This window comes from Trichechus manatus, unplaced genomic scaffold (assembly GCF_000243295.1).
Source record: "Trichechus manatus latirostris isolate Lorelei unplaced genomic scaffold, TriManLat1.0 scaffold00018, whole genome shotgun sequence".
NCBI classification, from domain to species: Eukaryota; Metazoa; Chordata; class Mammalia; order Sirenia; family Trichechidae; genus Trichechus; species Trichechus manatus.
The window spans coordinates 2171765-2190688 of record NW_004443954.1 but is presented as its reverse complement, the minus strand read 5'-3'; positions in this window follow the sequence as shown (position 1 = coordinate 2190688).

Below are 18924 nucleotides of genomic sequence, written 5' to 3'. Positions count from 1 at the left end.
TCATCTTATGGGAAAATTTTTGTCTAAATTAATCAAATGGTTCTTTTATTATCTTCTCTTATACAGCTGAACCAGGAAGTGAGCTCAAAAAAATCCCTTTAACACAGGCCTTCATGCATAGTCATCAAGCACCTTTTATTTGTCCGGGTGTGCCAGCAATAAATTGTCTCTCTGGGACACCTAAATTCTAACCCAGGTTTGAAGCTTAATAATATGCCTGAGGTGCAGACCAGACAATGTTTCCATTATCGCTGTTCTTATTTATTGGACGATAAAAGAATGGTTAGTGAAAGAGTAAGATGGGACGTGATAATGATTGACTAAGTGCTACGGAACTCCCTAACACCGATCGAACTGTATTAATGTTTACTTTAGTACGTGGGAGTGTTATCCAAAACCAAACCCATTGCTGCGAAGTCGATTCCGACTCAAAGTGACCATATAGGACAGAGTAGAACAGTCTCATAGGGTTTCCAGGCTGTAATATTTAAGGAAGCAGACTGCCATACCTTTCTCCCACAGAACGGCTGGTGGATTCCAACTGCTGACCTTTTGGTTAGCAGCTGAGCACTTAACCCCTGCATCACCAGGGCTCCTTGGGAGTATTATAGTCACTTGTTAAAATTCCATCAAGTAATGCCATTTTCAGGCCCTGGGGGTGAGGATGAGGTGGGGGAAATTAAATGGTTTTATTTTAAAGCAAGACAAAACTCAGGTTTAAAAATTATAAATCTGTATGTTCTTTTTCATATTGTTATTTACGTGATTTTATTTTGGAAAAAAAAAAACAAGGTGGTTTTAGAGGTAATGTTCAAAGGTATTGCTGGTTGTTGAGAACTGAGACAATAATGAGTAATCTTTTTAGAACTGTTTTATCAACAATTTACAACGTACCATGGACTGGTTATTTCCAGGTATTTTCATGCTCGTGATTATGGTTCTTAGTATGAGAATGAATCTTCGTTTCTGAAATTTAGTCAGTGGGCTATGAGGTTGATCATTTAACAAGCATCCAGACTCTAACTTGCTGTAGGAATAAGAGTACAAAAAGGTAAGACTATTTTAGCATATAGTATAGTACCTGACACATAATGGATGCCTCAATAAATTTTGTTGAATGAATTAATACATTAATGAAATAAGTTAAAATTTTTAAAAGGGTATGCATTCTTGGTTTAGACAATAGGAGAGGTGTATTGAGAAAAATGTATAAAATATATGAAATTTATATAATACTTACATTACTGTATATGTGCATATATGTAGCATATAAAATAACTTATGCTTTACTAATTTGTATGCACTCTGAAGGTTTGTGCAGCACTGTGAATGAGCAGTTCTTTTTGTAGCTATGTACCCTTGGCAACATCTTTCACATATATACCAGGTAGCATGTACAAAATTAGTCATAGAAACATTGTTTCTAATAGCAGAAATCAACAGACAACTCCAATGTCCGTCAATAATACAATGAATAAAACACTGTATTATATTCATAGAATGAACCACTATTCTAGAATGAAACAGAATGAATGAACTAGAGGTATATCTTTTAGGTAGAGAAGGATCTACTGAATATGATTCTTTTTATATAATTTCAACATCTAGAAAATCTAAATACTTTTTGTTTACATAATAAAAATGTTAATATTATTATTGTCTTTCTCTAAAGGGAACTATGAGAGTACTTTATCAAAATCTCAGGATAATAATTATTCTTCTAGTATATATCTGGCAGGTGGGTATACGATTAGAGAGGGGAGCACATGGGGCTTTGAGGGAGTGTCAATGTTCTTTTTTTTTCACTTGAGTGATGTTACGTGGTTACTCTTTAACCTATACAAACGCATTATATGCATGCTTTTATTTGTGATATATTTCACAATTAAACAATTTGTTTCTCAGGCACAGTACTGTGCTATGTAATATGCTTGCACTCACGGATCTTTTCGCAGGAGGAAAGGTATGCATTAATTCAATAATTGCACTTACTCTAAGTGATATGAATGAGAAGTATGCGTTGCCAGAAGCATGTGCAATAGGAGATATGACCTAATCAAAGAAGTGCAGAACGGGCTTTACTGACAATGTGGGGATTGAGCTAATACCTAAATGATGAGCGCAAACTAACGTTCAGGGAAACCAATATATGCAAGGGTCTTGTGGAAAGGGAGAGAGCACTGTGAATATGAGGACAAGAAAGACCAATATGATTGGAGCAAAGAGAGAAAAGGAATATGGGGAAGAATACTAGTAGAGAAATAGACAAGGATCAAAACACGGGCCTTGTAGATGGTGTTCAGGCTTCTGCCTTCTCCCAGAGTGAGGGGAAGCTTTCAACGTATTTTAAGCAGGGTGATGATGTCAACAGAGTTACATTGTGAATATATCACTCTGGCTGCAGCTGGACCACTGATTGGATGAGGGCAAAGGCAGATATGGGGAGAGGAGTCAGGAGACTATATTTTAGTATTCCAGATGATAAATCATGATAGTTTGGAGAAAGATGTGGGTGGAAGAGATGAGAAGAAGTAGAGTGATTGCGGAGAGATTTTGAAGGGAAAATACAAGGTACTTGGTAATGGACTGGATATGCGGAATATGCAAGAGATTTTTCAAGAACTCTCCCCAAGTTTCTATCTTGCCTAAATGGATGCAAAGTGGTGCCCTTCACTGAGAGAGGGAATATAGGGAAAAAGCCACAGTTTAAAGAGACTGTGTGCAGTGTCTATTCAGTTATGTACATACTAAGCATGTACATTTTAGACTTCCAAAAGAAGATACTGATCTAATTTAGTCTTTATCTTTCAAAAGTATGTTTCCATAATCTTTCAATTGTGCCTTAAACTGAATCTTCAAGATAGAGTAAAATCATTTTTTCCGTCCTTTTTTAGACAACATGAAAATATAAGAACATAGAGGAAGTTGTTCTGTCTCTTTCTCTGCGGTTTCAATTCCCACGATTACCTTTTCCCTCCACTATGGACATCACAGAGTATTATTGGTTCTTTGTTACTCGTCGTAGTTACAATAATAAGCTCTTTCAGTAATGCAGCTAGTAGTGTCTAATGTTAGGCTTGTTCTGGGATTAGTGATGATTTTAACATTTCAGAAAGGTGTTTGAAGCGTAGATTTGTGTTTTTCCTTGTGAAGGCTGGTCAGAGGCAAAGGGCTGATGTTTAGGAAAGAAAGCTAGAGTCAGCATTCCATTGCCCTCCTTCCACCAGAAATCCCGTGTTACTCTTTCTCTTAATTCCTGACAGTATGGTGAGCTATATAGCTAGAGAAATCTTTCTGCTAGAGACTACCTAAAAATGCCAAAGTGTATTGTTTTCAAGATTGTTTAATTGCACAGCTATGTTAGTGAGAAAGCAAGGCGAATTCTCAAGCGTCTAGGAACAGCATGAAATTACCAGTCAAGGGAAACAAGTACTGAAACAGATGTTTTCCCTGAGGATATCTGGAAATTCCTTATGGCACACAGTTCAGGACTTAAGAGAGCATTTTTAGGAAACAGAAACAAAGTTTTGGTTGGTGAAAGTTGGTAGGTTGTATTGGAAACCCTCTGCGTTTATTCTTTACTTTCTGCCTTTGCTGAATCTAGAGATCAGCCTGAGGTGAAAGCTTAGGATCTTCTCAGGTCTTTTCTGAGCATGTATCTTGCTCTGGCTGTGTGTGTGCCTTTCTCAGTTCCCCAGTATACATGGGAACTTCTAAATGTCCTTGTTTCCCCTTGATCCTCTTTTCCTCTCAAGCCTTCCAGACTATCCTGTTTGCCTCGATTGTAATCTTTGTTCTGGGCATCACTTTTGTTGTTCATTTGCATCGCAGAGTTTTCAAAGAATGCCCGCTGCTTTTCCACACCCACTGAGTTTTAAGCTAGGCAAAATAAAGGCTAGCGCCTTCTGTCCATCTTTAGCTCGCCCCCAGATAGGTTAGAACAGACAGACGCATTCTTTCCAGGTAAGGTTTGCTCTGCTCCTTCCAGAACCAGGGGCCAGGGTCCCGGGAACGTGGTCTATCATCTTTAACACCTCTGCTGAGCCAGGAAGGGGTTCGGGGTAAGGGCAAATAAAAACACTACAAAGCTTTCTTACCTTTAAAAATTTTCTCTATCTTTTCAAAATTTTAACTGCTTTATTGAGATATATACATACAGTACAATTCACCCATTGACGTGTTTCATTCAATGGTTTTTAGCATATTCACAGATTATGTGCAAAAATTACCTCAATCGATTTTAGAAAATCGTTATTGCCTCCAAAAGAAACGTACCCATTAAGCAGTCACTACCTAGTCTCTTTTCCCTCCAGATCCTGCAAAATACCAGACTGCTTTCTAGGTCTATGGATTTATCGATTCTGGATATTTGTTGAAAATAAAATCATACGGCATGCAACTTTTTGTACATGCCTTCTTTCATTTACCAAAAAACCAAAACCTGTTCCCATGGAGTCAATTCCAACTCATAGTGACCCTACAGGATAGAGTAGAACTGCCCCATAGGGTTTCCAAGGAGCAGCTGGTAGATTTGAACTGCTGACCTTTTGGTTAGCAGCCAAGCTTTTAACCACCAGGCCACCAGGGCTCCTTCTTTTACTTAGTGTAGTGTTTCTGATGTTCATCCGTGTTGTAGCACACATAACAAGTGCGTTGTTCCTTGTTGTGAAGGAGTAATATCCCACAGTGTGTGCACATACCACGTTTCGTCCATCCACACGTCTGCTGGCGGACATTTGAGTTCTTTCCATCTTTTGACTTTCCTATCATTTTTAAATTGTCTTTTTCTTGATTCACCGTTTGCTTGGTTTCTGTAAACCTTTGACTGTTTTTTGAAATTCTGGCAAAGTTGATTCTGACAGTTTATGCTTGGTTTATTTATGTTTCTATGGAGGTGTGGGCCCTTGGAGCTACCTACTCTGTCATTTTTGTGGCTGTCACTGTGGACTCTAAAGAACATTTTTAACATGGTAAAGTGTAGCTACTAAATATGTTTAACAAATATCTCACTTCATGATAAAAAATTAAAATTCAGAATAAATTAAGGATGCCTGTTTTCACCACTTCGATACTATTCTACAGATCACACTCAGGGCAATATGAAGAGAGGAAGAAATAAAAGTTATTAAATTGGAGAGAAAATAAATTTTCCTTTTTTAAAGATGATGTAATTTTCTATTTAGGGAAAGTTCTACAGAATATTAGTAATTTTTGACTATAAAATCAAAATGCAAAATTCAATTGCATTTCTATATGTTAATAATATATAATTAATATTTCAACAAAATATTTTCATTATGATAGCAACAAAAATTACAGTATATCTTAGAATAAGGAAGAAAGTCGATTTTTATGTGGAAAATTATAAAATTATGTTGGAAAACATTAAAAGACACCATACTATATTTTGGATACAAAGACAATTATTTTTGCATGACCATTTTCCTCAAACTAATTTCTATGAAATCTCAATAAGATTTTTCATGAAACCTGGCTGGTTTGTTTTAAAATTTACATGATATAGCCAAGGAACAAGAATGCTGCTTCGCTCCTGAAAATGTAGTATGAGGAAGGAGCTCCTGCCCTGTCAAATATCAAGCTCTACCTTAAACCTATTGTAATCCTCACAGTGTGTTATGGGTTCAGGAATAGATTACTGGAGCCGAATGCTTAGCTCATAAACAGCTCACACACCTAGAAACTCATTCTCAGCGCCAGCATGGCAGATCAATGGGGAAAGGATTGACCATTGGGCTGATGTGTGGGGATAACTGGCAATTAATACAGAAAACATAACACTGGACTCTACATCACACTTCACATAAAAACCAATTCCAACTGGATTAATAAATTAAATTTGAAAGAAGACATAAGAGAATATCTTTCAAATCTCTTCCCATAAAAGGATTACTTCGAAAGAGAAACACGACCATAAATGATAGATTGATAAGTTTTAATTCATCAAATTTATGAGCTTTGCCCATTGCAAAGCACTGTAAAAAGAGTCAAATGACAGTCTGTACACGGAAAGAAAATACGTGCGTTGTCTTGACCAATAAAGTTTAGAATCCAGAATATACAAAAAGTTGGTGTCAGTCAGTAAGTAAAAGACAAACAACTAGTAGAAAAGGGGAAGAAAGGCATGAAGAAGCATTTCATAGAAGAGAAATCAGAATAGCCATGGAACATTTGTAAACATACAACACGTTTGCCCTAATCTGTACTAAGCGAGAAGCAAATTTAAACCACAGTGAATAGTATTTAACACTTACCAGCTTTCCAGGAACTGAATATATGGCGATAGCATCAGTAAGCAGAGGAGCTGGCGTACGCTGTAGGTGAAAGTGTATCTTTGTACGATCACATTAGAACACTATTTGGAATTAATGGCAAAGTTAAGTAATAACACTGTGAGCCACCAGTTTCACTGCTAAATATACCTCAGAGTGGTGTTTCTCAAACTATCCGAGACAAAACGGCAGTTTTTTTAAAATTTTCCATCTTTTATAAAACACAATAAAAATGAATTACTAAAAGAATGAAATGTTACACTTCTATAAAAAAATAAGTTAAACACAGACGTACAAAATAAAAATCCATTTTAATAATAATATTCAGTAGGCATAAAATTGAATTTTTAATAAATATAATCAAAGTGGCATAACAGAGAAAAAGAAAAAATATTGGAAAAACTCTATAGGATGTCCACTGGAAATGTAGTTCTAGGAAAAAAAACACAAAGAATCACTATTATACTTGTAACTTTTTATCATTTCACAATTGCTTCTAAATAAAATATTATGTGTGAAATAGCAATTCTACATATGATATGCCTATAGGAACACTTTGGATAATCATAGTGTATATCAATATTTTAGAGTTCCTAATGTGATAAATGAGCTTGCTTCTTGCCTGTTTAATATATCTAAACCGGATTGGGTTGATGGCAACACTACAAGGAATAATGTATATTTAAATTGTTCCTATTTTTTTCACAGTAAATCAATCTCACAAAGGTATGTTGACAAGAGTGAATGAGATGTTTTAAAACAGTTTCAGCAAGCTCAGTATATTCATCTTTTAAAAACTTCTCATTTGGAAATCATTTTAAACTTGCAAAAATCAAATTAGTACAATTAAATATATCTTATATCCAGATTCACTTGTTAACATTTTATCCAGTTTGTTTTATCTTTTGTCCCTCCCAGCCATCCATCCATTGATGCATCATTGATATCTGTCTGTCTGTCTATCTATCTGTCATCTATCTATCTATCTATTATGCTTTTTATTTTCCTGAACCATTTAGGGTGAGTTACAACATTATGGCCCTATACCCCTTAAATACTTGAGTATATAATTCCTAAGAATAGGAGTATTCTCTTACATAATCACAATGCACTTATCAATTTCATAAATTCACATTGATATGATTTTTTTTATCCATTCTATCATCAATATTTAACATTTTTCAGTTGATTTAATAATGTCCCTTATGGCATTTTTTCCCCCTCCAGTAGAAGATCCAGTAGGGGTCACGTATTGCATGTAGTTCTAATGTCTCTTTACCATCTTTTAATCTGGGACATTTTCACAGCCTTTCCTTATCTTTCATATATTGAACATTGTTGAAGAAGATAGCCTCCCTCTGCATCATCTTTCATTTGTCTGTTACATCCTTGTGATTAGATTAGGGTCATGAGTTCTTGGCCAGCATTTCAAAACCACCCAGTGTGCTTTTCAGAGTCCCACCTGTGAAGGAGCCACACAATGTCCACCTTTGGTGATGCTAATTTTGATCACCTTGTCAAGATGTTGTAGATTTCCCTCCTGTACAATTACTGTTTACATTTTTTTGGCAACTGATAAGCATTCTGTAAGGAGACACTTAGATGTTATTGCTGTTAATTGCCTTCAAGTCAATTCTGACTCATGGTGACCCCAAGTGTGCGGAGCAGAACTGCTCCATAGGGTTTTCAAGGCTGTGCCTTTTTGGAAACAGATCTCAGGCCTTACTCCTAAGGCTTCTCTGAGTGGATTTGAACCATCAATCTTTCGGTTAGTAGTCCAGTGCTTAACCACCTGTGCCACCCAGGGACTCTGGGAGACACTTTAAGACCGCGCAAATAGCATGTTCCTTATTGTTATGTACTGAATTGGGTCCCCCCAAAACATGTGTTGTAAATCTAAGAGCCCTGTACCTGTGGATGTGATCCCATTTGGGAATAGGACTTTATTACGTTAATGAGAGCATATCACTGTAGGGTGTGTTTTAAACTAATCACCTCTGAGGTGTAAAAAGAGCAGATTAGGCTCAGAGATGGAGGCAAAAACAGGGGAAGATACATTCTACATGAAGATCACCAAGGAACCTAGAAACAGAAGTAAAAAGAGGCAAGGGCCTTCTTCCAGAGCCGGCTTCACTAGAGCTGGTGCCCTGAATTCAGCCTTCTAGTGTCCTAAAATGTGAGAAAATAAATTTCTGTTTGTTAAAACCACCCACTTGTGGTATCTTTGTTATAGCAACACTAAGAATATAAGACAGTCACAAAGATTTACTCTGAGATTTACCATCAGGCATTCTTGCCGAATCTGATCTTTGCCATGATGTTTGCAAAACAATAATTTTCCAATTCCAGCATTCCCTCCACATTACCAATCAGCTCTTGGCATTTTGTTGTAAGCAAGAAACTTTCCTTCTCCTTAATCATTTACGGCTTATCTATGTCTGTCTATCTATCTATCTGTCTGTCTGTCTATCTGTCTATCTATCTAATCTACCTACCTACCTACCTACCTATTAGTGAAAAGGACTCACAAATACCTCCTTTTTCAGTTTTTTTAAAATCATTATGGTACTTCATTATTTTGACGTTTACATACAAGTACAAATACATATAAACCCATATGTATACACATAAACGTGCATATTTGGAAAGGAGTCCACACTGATACTTCAGTTGCTAATTCATCCCACAGTGTTCTTTCCCGACCTTTTCCGTTTTCTGTTTGTTGCTTCTTCTGCAGCCAGAACTCTGGCTCCCAACAACATCCCAACATGTACCCCTTGGCTTAGTCTTAGATTAACATCTAAAATGGTTCGAGAGTAGTTTTGCCTATACCGCTACAGTAAACAGACCCACTGAAACTAGCTCCAGTTTATTTGCACTTTGTCCCTTCTCCCCAGTGCCCTACCCTGTCCCCGACTAAGAGTGGATAGACAGATAATGTGCCCCGAAGTAACTTGGCTAAGTCTTTTCCTCCCTCCCTCCTTCCCTATCTCCCTTCCATCCTTCTTTCCTGCTTTCTCCTTCAGGATGGTTAAGATACTCATCTGAAATACAGTTTAGTTTTATTTGTTTCGACTTGCTTTCAGTTTTAAGGTTTTTATTTTCTCTGCTTCCCATTCTTAATGATTTTTTTTTTTTTTAATGAGTGGTAGGCATTCAAAAGTAAAAGCTCTGCAAAAAAAAAAAAAAAAAAGATTATTTACAGAAGAGAGACTCTTTCCTGTATAAGCCCTTGTATGTAAACAACTTCATTGTTTATTTTTGTAAAAGTTACCAGATATATGTATATTTATTTATTTTTCTTTCTTTCACAAATGTAGCTACTGTATATGATTTCTCAACCTTGATTTTTTTCACTTAATAATATCTCTAGGAATTCACTCCATATCAATTCATAGAGACCTTACTGATTCTTTTTATTGAAGATTTTTTATTTTATGTACAAAGAGTTTGCATTGTTTGTTTTGTTGGGTAGATGTATTGGATAATCCATTCAAGGAAGATTACTGAGTCCAACTTGACGAAGCCTGTATCCTTCCTGTACTGATGGAAACCCTGGTGGCACATACTGAGGCCATATTTCCAGATCAGACCACGGTTTGAGCACACATGACAAGAGTGGGGACTCTGGCTGAATTTTCATGGGTGGCTCCAGTAAGGCTTCTGGTGACCCATCTTGCTGTGAGGGACGCACCAAGGCAAAAGCATCATTCTTTTTTTTTTTTTTAAATATATATCTGCATACTACTCCACTGTGTATGTGGTATGTATCTTAGCTTATTCATGCAGCATCTTACACTTGGACACAAGTAATTTCAATAGTTTGCAATTACAAACAATCCTGTAATCAATAATATTATGCATTTGTATTTAAAAATGGCATGGTGGTAGAGGCATCTGACCTCCTCTAACTTCGCAAGGGTGAAGGGGAATCAAGATCACCAGCCCAAGGATGATTACTATGAGGCGGAGGTCAGACACACCTCTACCCTCTAACCTTTTTCCAATTCCTACATCAACCACACTCTCATGACACTCTACTTCTCTGCTGCGTTCAATAATGCATTGCAATGGCCGCACAGAACTCACAGAGAATGGTCATGATTATGGGGTTTATTAGGGAAGTAACAGGTTACAGTTCAGGATCAGGGATGACTCAGGATACATTCCTTTTATCAGGACAGCTCTTCACATCCATGCCCACAAACAGGCCTATCTCTAGCCCTTGGCTGCTTGGTCCCTCAGCCCAGCCTTTGCCTCGCTCAGGGAAATTTTACAAAGCTCTTTAGCTCTGCCAATAAGTGCTTGGAAGCACTCCATTCTGTCAAACCTCCTATCCAAAGGTGCTAAGCTCTCTAGCTCCATGGGTTGGCAAGCCTAGCTCTGCCAAGTACCCAGAGGCACTGCACTCTGCCTGCAAGCCTCCTGCCCAAAGATGTTCAGCTTCTTTGCTCCGTGGGCTGGGAACAAGTTGTTTACATCCTGACACATTCTTCCTAAATAGTTTACATCCTGACCTTCTGTTTTCTGGGAATACCTGTTGACCCCATCATTCTTATGTCTGACACAAGTCCCTCCAGTTTGAAACTTATCTGTTTACGTTTCCCCCTTCTGACCAAGCCTCCTCTGGGGACATTGATCACCCACAATGGGGTAGCCTTTCTTCTGCAAGGACTTTGTTTTCTTGAGGAGATTTGCTTATTTTCATCACTTTGCCGCGCTAGTAGGCCTCATCTTCAGGGTGAGTAGGTTTTATAGGGAACATCTTAATGGATAAGGCCACATTCAAGGACAGAATGATAGAGGTCAAGTTGTTTACATCTTGACACTTCCTTCCTAAATGGTTTACATCCTGATCTTTTGTTTCTTGGGAATGCCTGTTGGTCCCATAATTCTTACATCTGACACAAGTGCCTCCAGTTTAAAACTTTTCCGTTTATGATATTCTTGAGCACATACTATTTTTAAGTGTTGAGAAAAGTGATAATATTCCAAATGTAATTTATCTTCCAAACCAGAAAACATTGAAAATGAAAAGAAGTGCTATAATTAATGACTCTTGGCTGACAGTAAGAAAGTGCCATGCAAATCTGGGCTGTTGATCACCAGAACAAGAGTTCACTATGACCAATCAAACTGAGTGTTGATACTCAAATGGAAGATTTGTTATTCAGTAATTAAGAAGTAATCATAAACTTTTTCAACCTTGTATTTCATTTCATTTTACTGATTCACTCTATTAGAATGGAAACAACATTAAATTCCCATCTTTATGATATATTTTGATACTGTGAGGATGGATAGGACCAGGCAGTGTTTTGTTCTGGTGTACATAGGGCCACTATGAGTCGGAATCAACTCTACGGCACCCAACAACAACAACCAATGATATATTATGCCATTTTGAAGAGGTTATAGACTCTAGGAACTATTATTGTTTCTATTGGGAACATCGGTAAGTTTATGTCATAGATCCAACCTGAACTTCAACCTTTTGCTTTTTAATTGTTTTTATTTCCTGACTTATAACTGTCCATTTCTTAGAGTTCTGTGTGTTCTCTTTGTTTGTTTTACCAGAACTGTAGTTGAGAAATAGGATTTTACCTCCTTGAGAGGGATGGTTCACTCTATAGAGAAAGACAAAGTGCTTTGAGATTAAGTTTCTGGGGTTCAGCTTAGTTCACCCTCTAGTTCAATGACTTGCTCTTACAGATTAGTCTTGTAGCTAGAGTTTCATCTATAAGCTTCAGCATATAACTTACCATAAGTCAGGCTCCTTTCATATCTTTTGCATATTCAAACTATCAAAAGCTAAATTTGTAGCTGTAAAGAATCTACAGTACTTGTTACTCGAAATGCATGTAACCAATTACATAAGTTTGAGGACTGTAAGTTATTTCTTGCAAAATTATACTGTGAAAACATGATTTTCTTTTTTTAAAATGCCCAGAGAAAATGGAGTCTGTGTATTTTGCTATGCACATCTTTCTTTTTTGTGTAATAACCAATGTGCATATAACCAGGTTAATTCCTCTTCATTACTGTTGTTGCCAATGAAGAAATTCATGACCGGTGGAGATTTCCGAACGTATGAGTTATTACTAGAAAATTAATTTAGAATTACGGGGATTGTTATAGGAAGGAGACAAAGAGGAAGCCAATATAGCCTTATGCCTGTCAAGAAAATTTTAGACTTTACGATGGGGATTTATACAATATTCTTTTTTCACAAGGTACATACAATATTACCCAATGATTGACAGTTGGCATAAAAGAATAGTAAAGGTGAAAAAGTCCCCCTGTGATCATGCAGCTTCTTTCTTGAGTTTTACAGAAAACTGAGTGCCAGTCAACATTGCTCCTGGCTTTGTGTTCTCATAGCATCTTTTTTACCTGTTTGTTGGATTTATCATATTATCTTGAATAATATATCTATGAATAATATGTCTACATGTCTACTTTCCCTTTTGACTGCGGGATCCTTGAAGGCACATTCTATTATCATTCATTTTGATTCTTGAGTACATTGCCTTGCTTATATTATGCCTTCAACAGACATTTTCAGAAAGAATTGCCATTCTTTTATGCAAATAATGCACACCTTCTTTGTTTGCTAACCGCGCCCTCCCCTAGTGGAATATTTTCATAAGCACTGCTATGCCAATTTTTTTTTACGTGTTGCTTTAAAAAAAACTAGCATGGTGAGCTTACAGAAATACCTCAAGGGGGGAGGGTGCAGTTGGCAAACCTTGGAAGGCATGTGTTATTTGTGTAAAAATACAGTAATGATTATGTAAATTAAAGATATTAAGTAATTGTTACAGTGACACAGCAGGGTAGCAATAATATCAGCTGTCAGTATTAGGTCTTTATTCCCTACACCAGCAATCCCTGGATGGCCTAAACAGTTAAGTGCTCAGTTACTAACTGAAAGGTTGGTTGTTGGAACCCACCCAGAGGTGCCTTAGAAGAAAGATCTGGCAATCTGCTCTCAAAAGGCCATATCCACGAAAGCTTTATGGAGCAGTTCTACTTTGCAACACATGGGATCGTCATGCGTCAGAATTGGCTTGATGGCAACTGCTTTTTTTTCATTTATTCCCTAAACAAAACAAAACAAAACAAAATTACCATAGACTTGATTCTGACTCACGACTATTCTTTGTGTGTCAGAGTAGAACTGTGCTCCATAGGGTTTTCAGTGGCTGATTTTTTGGAAGTAGATCACCAAGCTTTCCTTGTTAGGCACCTCTGAGTGGACTTGAACCTCCAGTCTTTTGATTATCAGCCGAATGTGTTAACCATTTTGCATCACCCAGGATCTCCCTACACTAGGCTCTTCTAATATCTGCAATCAGACTCCTTGTTCCAGGACTGTAGGGTTGTGTCTGTATCATTCTTTGCTGGAGGCAGTATAGTTCAAGGATTAATAACATTGATTTTTAAGCCTCCTGGGATTATTTCCACTATCTGCCACTTAATATTTGTGTGCTCTTTGGAAGTTATTTTAGTTCTCTGACCCTGATTTTTTTGTTTTGTTTTGTAAAGAGGCAAATTATATATATATGTGTGAAATTGTGTATATATATATATATATATCACATATGGTGGTACTGGGGGTTAAGTAAAATAATAAATAGAAGATATATAAGATGTTTAGTAGATTTCCTAGTACATCATGAGAATTCAGTGTATGAAATCCTTGTTAGCCTGATCATCTGGAGGAGTGCTGGGCCCATGGCTTTTGTTGTTGCTCTTCACTGCTGCTGAGTCAGCCCAGAGTCAAGATGGCCCCATGCACAAGAGGATCAGACCGTTATGATCTATAGGGTTTTCACTGGCTAATTTTCAGAAGTAGATTGCCAGACCTTTCTTCCACATTGCAACCCATTGCTGTCGAGTCAATTCCGACTCACAGCAACCCTATAGGACAGAGTAGAACTACCCTACAGGGTTTCCAAGGCTGTAATCTTTACAGAAGCAGACTGCCACATATTTCTACCTCAGAGCAGCTGGTGGGTTCAAACTGCTGAGCTTTTGGTTAGCAGCCAAGCACCTAACCACTGTGCCACCAGGGCTGCGTTCCACAGGGTAGGTACCCATTAACAGTAAGCACACAGGAGGCCACTTGTTACCTCTTCCACCTAATCTTCAACTGCTCCCTCTCTTACTGTCCAGTCACATTGACTTACCTACCGGAAGTTCCCATAATGCATGGAAATTGCTGCTTCCTTGCTCTTCTAGCGGTTCTCTGCACTGAAGCCCTTTTCCTCTAGTTCCTCACTCACGTCTCTTCCCAAATACCATATTCTTAGAGATGTCTTCTCTAATTAACCTATCAGAAGTAGACTCCATCACTCTATTGCCTCAGCTTGTTTTACTTGACTTCTTTGTAGTTAGCAATCTCTAACATTTTGATACATATTTATTAACTGTTTTTGAAGTGCTCATATTGCCCACAAGAATGTGGTCCCTGACTCACCTTCCAAATTAAGTATCATTGTTGTTGTTAGTTGCTGTTGAGTCAGTCTCTGACTTCTGGCAACCCCACGTGGTACAGTGTAGAGCTACTCCGTAGGGTTTCTTGACTGTAATCTTTCACAGAAGCAGACTGCCTGGACTTTTCTTCTGCAGAGCCACTGGGTGGATTCAAACCTCCAACTTTTCAGTTAGCAGCCCATCTCACACCACTTACGCCACCCAGGCTCCTTAAAATTAAGCATATCAACCTTCAAAACAATAAAACACTAACTATAAGTTTTTGAGAGACTAACTTCCTAAGAAATTAATAACAGATTACATTTAGTTTTTAACAATATGAAATTTATGAACCTCTTTTTTAACATGGTATATCTCATATCTTCCATCTGTCTCTATCTCTAGATATTTCATTTATTTATTTTTATGTAAAATCACATTGCTTTTAGATAATAGAAACGGATTAATAATTAAAAATTAAGTTTCATAAGGTGCTGGTATCTTTAGTACACACATATCCAACAATGCCAATCAATATGTTCAGTAATGTTCAGAGAATTTACATTCCAGAGAACAAGGAAATCAATTGCTACAACTCAGCGTTTCCTGTTATGCATGTACATGGAGAATAATGATTTCTGGATAATTCAACTTAAGATAAAGCAAAATGAAATTTGCAAGTAATTAGAGAAAGTGTTCTTTGTGTACTATCATTTATTTTGGTAAATTATTTTAGTTCTTCATTTAACTTTTTAGATATATGCACAATATCATTGAATTAGTGAAATAACTCTGGAAAAGCTCATGGAAGTGGTAATTGCCTCTATATTTTCCAGTAGAATGTTAGCAAGATTATTTAAAATAACCACAAAGCACAGTCAATTTTTTTTTCTTTTTTCCTATGTTTCTTTTATTGCTTTAAAAATATTGGCAGTTACAATGTTTGCATATCTTCCATACAAAGACTTGTTGGATCTCATCTCTGTCAAAAAAACAAAAGAAAAACACAAACACAAATGAAAAATATCCTAATTAAATAGAGTCACAATTCCATGAAAGGAGGTGTTTTAAAGAAGTACTAGCTGCCACAAGTTCTGTGAACTTCCCCACCTGATGAAGGTAATTCACTAAGTAGTGATGTGAGCTACAAAATACACTTGTTATCTGGGTATAGTGAGGGACTTCTTTGCTCACCAGTACATGGAATTTTGTAAACCTATTCAGAGCCTTGTGTATTTAGAGAGCTCATTTTCTATACTTCTGAGATCTTTTTCTCTGTTTAAGGTTTTAATTGAATCATTCAAAATTTAACATAGTGTTTTTATTATTATTAAAAGGTAAACAGGAAAGCTGATAATTAATCTTGAATATATTGAGCACCTACCAAGAAGAAAAATAGAGAAGGTTAAAGGTGGAACGAGCCCTGAGATATGCAGAATTTAAAAAGAGAGTTACGGAATACTACAAGAATTTACTGCTTTGTATACCTGAGATTTTTTTTTTTAAATCCCTCTTCTATTTTTCCGAAAGCACAGTCCTCTGACAAGTGTTAACTCTTTCTGTGTTTCAGTCTACTGCTTTGTTCTCGGTTTCTCTTTGGTGCTATGTCTTATTGGGCTATTTTTAGACCTAATTCCTGTTATTTTTAAATAGGACATAAAGAATTGACTCAGAAGTATTTCCTTGGAAAATATAAGAAAGATAATTTTTACCAGTATGGTAACAAAAATCTATTCCTAAAAGTTTGAAGATGATAAAATTAACACTCTTATAAAAACCACATAGAATAAAGAAATAATCTATTTTCACTGGTTAATTTGTTTACATATTTACCAAGTCTTTTATATATCCAGAACAGATCTATTGACTAATTAATTCAGTCATTTACCAAGTATCTGAAATATTCAGAGAAGATTCCAAGACCCCATATTATGGCAATAAACTGGTTTGCTGGCCAGGTGTAAAGACAACCCATGTGCATCTGTATCTCTTAGAAGCCACATAATGTAAGGAAAACTGAGAAGATGAGAATATGTTTTAACACCCTGCTCTCCCCCCACTCCCACTTCTTATCTGAAAAATCAGATAGGGCCTTGTCTTGTCAGGTAGCCTTACACAATCACCTGTCTTGGCCTTGAGATAGTTAGGAGGTTGGTGCCCACCATGGGCCTGACATTTTATGGCTTTGCCTCTCTATACCTCTTGGATCAATCTTTCTATGTCCATTATTTAAATGGAGAAACTGAAGTCCAGAGTAAGAGAGCAAGCAGCTGAGACAGAACTAAACCTGGTTCTATCAAGTGCAGCCAACACCCAAATGTAGTAGAGGCTTGAATGTTGTTATGATGTTGAACAGGTTTCAGTGGAGCTTCCAGACTAAGACCAACTAGGAAGAAAGGCCTGGAGATCTACTGCCAAATATCAGCCAATGAAAACCCTATGAATTGCAATGGTTCAGTCCACAACTTATCATGGGGATGTTGCAGGACCTACTCAATGGCAGTTAACAACAACATATGTATATATACACACACATATAAAATACACATATATGTAATATATATGCATATATCTCTGTGTGTCTGTATTTCTAAGAGTGAAATGATGAGCATTTACAGTAGAGAACAAATTAAAAAACATTGTAATTTTGAGGAAAATGTAATCAGCTGTTGTGGTGGTTAGTGTTATGTGTCAATTTGGCTAGAATATAATTCTCAGTGGTTTGGCAGAGATGGGACTGATTGCCTTTACATAATGTAATATAATGTAATTACATGATGAGATCTGATATTTTGTAATCACTTTCATGATGAGATCTGCTATGAGCAGCCTGTCAGTTGAAACGGGAGTTTCCTTGGGAATGTGGTCTGCCTCCAGTATATAAATGAATATTCCAGCAAGACTTACTTTCCCTCTGGATCCCGCATCTGACTTGTCATCATCTGACCTCCAGTTCTTAGCATATGAGCTGGCAGCCTGCTACCTGACCTGCAGATTTTGAAATTTGCCAGCTCCCACAGCCCCATGAGCCAGCAGCCTGCCATCTGACCTGCGAAGCTTGGGCTTGTCAGCAAGTGCAACCGCATTAGCTGGAAGAACCTCCATCCTGACACCTGACCCATGGATTTTGGGACTTGCCAGCCTCTACAACTGCATGAACCATTTCCTTGAATTAAATATCTCTCTCTGCATTTATATATATACATTTCACTGGTTTTGCTCCTCTAGAGAACCCAGCCTAAGACATCTGGTACTGAGAGTGGTTCTAGAGAAACAAAATCATAAGAATGAGATTTCTGAATTGGTTCACAAGTCTGGCTAGTCTTGAAGGTGTTAATTACTCTGCCTCCAGTAGTAAAGAGGGCATTGTTAATCCATAGCATGAGGTGACAATGGAAATATGCAAAAGATCACCACCATTGGATCAAATATTTGTGAGAGACAAGGCTCTGAATGATTGCATACTTGATACTTTTCTACAGTTTTGTCAGAATCAGAAGTATAAGGAAGCTACTTTGTTGGTCCTACTTTTGCTAGACAAAGTGGTGAAAGAAAGAGATGAGCTCAGGGCTTCGGTGTCAAAACTCAAGTGCTGCATAAAAGACCTGAACGTTACCACCTGTACCCTGAAAGGAAGCTTTATTTCTTGTAGTAACAGAGCTGATATTGCTGATTTATCATAAGAGTGGCTGAATAATAACACCAGTTGAATTCCCAGTCTCAAAAGGTGTCTGAAGTTAAAGTGAGGTCATTGACTGGGAAGAAATGGAATCCTGAAACTTAAGATGGGGAAATATGGGCAGATAATCAGGAAGCTGGGGACACTGAGCCTCTAAATTCCATTGAAGCTTTCATGGCAATAGAAACAGCCCTCTTACACCCATCTGATGAGATTAATACAGCTGTGCCTGAAGAGTCTTTGTCTGAGATATCACCTGGGGTGGCACTTGGGGTGTTATCTGGAGCAGTGTCTGAGGCAGATACCTTACAAGACATTGAAAAATGTCCCCAGGACCCACCCCCACTACCCATTTTTGCTTCTAGACCTATAATTAGACTTAAGTCCCAGTGAACACCAAGAGGTGAAGTACAAAGTGTGACCCAGGAGGAGGTACTCTACACTCCAAAAGAACTGCTTGATTTTTCTAATATATAC